This window comes from Vidua macroura, chromosome 13 (assembly GCF_024509145.1).
Source record: "Vidua macroura isolate BioBank_ID:100142 chromosome 13, ASM2450914v1, whole genome shotgun sequence".
NCBI classification, from domain to species: domain Eukaryota; kingdom Metazoa; phylum Chordata; class Aves; order Passeriformes; family Viduidae; genus Vidua; species Vidua macroura.
The window spans coordinates 13,855,877-13,858,536 of record NC_071583.1 but is presented as its reverse complement, the minus strand read 5'-3'; positions in this window follow the sequence as shown (position 1 = coordinate 13,858,536).

The window sequence follows — 2,660 nt, the reverse complement described above, 5'->3', positions numbered from 1 at the left end:
CTTAAACAACAAGTTGGTATCAAATAATCTGTACTCCTCCCCATTGGCTTGCTCATTTAAAGAAGAATCTGATTTACAAGCTATGCTTATAACCAGCTGATGTCTAAAGGTCTTGCAGTGTAATATTTTTTGCTTGTGACTGTTTGCAAGACTTACAGCGAATGAGATAATCTTTACAGGTTGTTTAAAGTATATAATGGATTTTGTGTTTTGTATTTTAGAAGGAATTTTCCTGACATAGCATGTGAAACTAACAGCTTGATAGTGAAATAATCTGCAAGGAGCTCAGTGTGTGTTGCGTGGCAGTTTGTGGGCTGGATTTTTTTGTAGCTGTAGTAAACAGAAAAGATCTGAAACAGACTGAAATAGGGAGGAGCACGCAAATGATAATAGAGCAAAGCTTTTTCAAAATACCGCTTAACTTTCCAAATGTATTCTCTGAATTCATTATCTCAGCAGAAAAGGGGGAAAACCCTTTTATACAGCAAGAAAAAGTGACCAGAAGTGTAGATAATTAAAAGTGTAGTCAGATTATTTGATAACAGATTAGGTAGCATATAGGAAAAACAGAGAAGAATCTTGCACGGAAAGATGAGTTATGGATCCAGGGGTCAATAAAACAATCTGAGAAGCAGGAAATCTGGTAGGAATGGTGTAGCTGGTTTAGTCAAAAGCAAGACTTTGAGCATGTCTTGTGCAGTGTGCTGAGCCAGGTGATGGTGTGGGTTTAGCCTGGCAGAAAGCCTTTCAGTGAAGTTTAGGTGTTACTGGATCCTGAGGGCTCCTGCTGCTCTGTGTCAATTCATTTTCCTCAGTCCTGACAGCTTGGGTTCTCTGTGCATGAGGAATTTGCTGTGAAGGTTTGAACTTTGTTTCTCTTCAGTGCCCAGTGGTGGGGATTTTGTTGGGCAACCAGTCTAGTAAATATTTCTTAATCTGCCCAGTATAACCCATCAGGAAAGAGAGGTTTTCACAAACAAAAGCCAGACACAGCTCTCCAAACCAGTCTGTAGCACAGATGGGCACTTGGCATGGAGGCAGTGATGTTTAACGGGTGAATTCATATCCTGGAGACTTGAATGCCCTTTCCCAAAAGGTTCATATGGTATAATTTTTTTTTTCTTTTTTTTTTTTTCCATGCTGGGAGGGGGGGTTTGGACAGGGAATAGGCTGTGGTTCCTCCCCAAGGGCCTGTGTGCCACTGTTCTCTTGATGTATTACTGGACCTACTGTGCAGTAGGATGAGTGCTGACTGGAACACGGGTGTGCACTGCACTGTTCCTGTGTTTAATGGGATTTTCCTACATTGTACAGCATTTTCTTTTTCTAATTCACTCCCAGAATAGGTGTGAAAACATCTACGAAGCATGCATTCTTTCTGAATCTTTAGTCCCAAAAGTTTGAAATAAATCACAGTAGTGTGAGGAAAGAATAACTTAATCTTTCTAGGCAAGTCCTGGGAGACTGTTCTAATATCTCAATAATTACTGAGCAAGTATAATAACAGGGCACAGAATAAAAGCTGAAATCCATCAAAAATAATAAAATGACTATTTTTAGTTTGCTCTTCTGCTTGGATTTTTACCTTGTAATGGCAAGTTTTCCAGCAGTAAATATCTTTTCAATTGGTGGCTTCAAAGCCTTGCACATTTTAAATAATATTTCCTTTTTATCGATATGTGAACTCCTGCTTACACAATAATATTTACCCTAAGTAGATATGTATTGATCTGGCACTTACTCCTGGCTCACATATTTAACACAAACTGAGAGATTATTCTATATCTTCTATAATCTCATTCTAGAATGATTCCATTCTGAAGGGACTCAGCTGTTGAAACTGCAAAGTACAGTGTGTTTCTGACTAGTAAGTAATAGGCTTTTCTTGATTTGAAGGTTTACCAGCCTGCTTTCTTAGAGACTGGCATGTTTGATTTGTCTCCTGTGTGCATGTAACTCTTCCTAGTACCACTGTTTGCCACTTTACAATTTAATTAACTCGTAGTTGCCAAGTTTTTTTTAAACTAGCCTAAGGCTTCAGCTAAGAAACACGTAAAATATGCTCTGCTAATGCCACCTGCTGATGCTGAGAGTACATATCTGTCTGCAGTTTCATTTTCTTCAAAGTTTTTTTTGTGCCATCCTGTATACATGCAATGAATAACTTCTCATATGCTTTGTCAGAGTGTTATTTTAGACACATAATAATGAAATACTTCTGGCTCTTACTCCTGTGTGCAGTAATTTCACTTTAGCTCTAGTCCAACTCATAATGTGCAGTTCTGGTTGCTAAAAGTAAACAAAAGAACCCAACTTAGTCCTTGTTCTCACTGTTGTATACTAGTTCCATGCATAGTTAAATTGCAGACTTCAAATAAGCCATTCTTTACATTTTTATAAAATGTGTCTTACTGTCTCAAAAATTTCATGTGTCTGTGGAGGTATAAACTCCTGGGCTTGCATGTGACACAGTGCAGTAGAATTTAATTTCTCTGCCCCGACTTCTTGCTGTACATGGGAGGACTCATGTACAAAGTGACCCTGGTGATCAGGATCAAAGGAGTGGTAAAAGAACCTCTTTTTTTGGAAGTAGTTTTCACTTTTCTGGTTGGTGGCAGGCAGGGCTGCCAACAGCACTGAGAGACAGGATGAACATACAC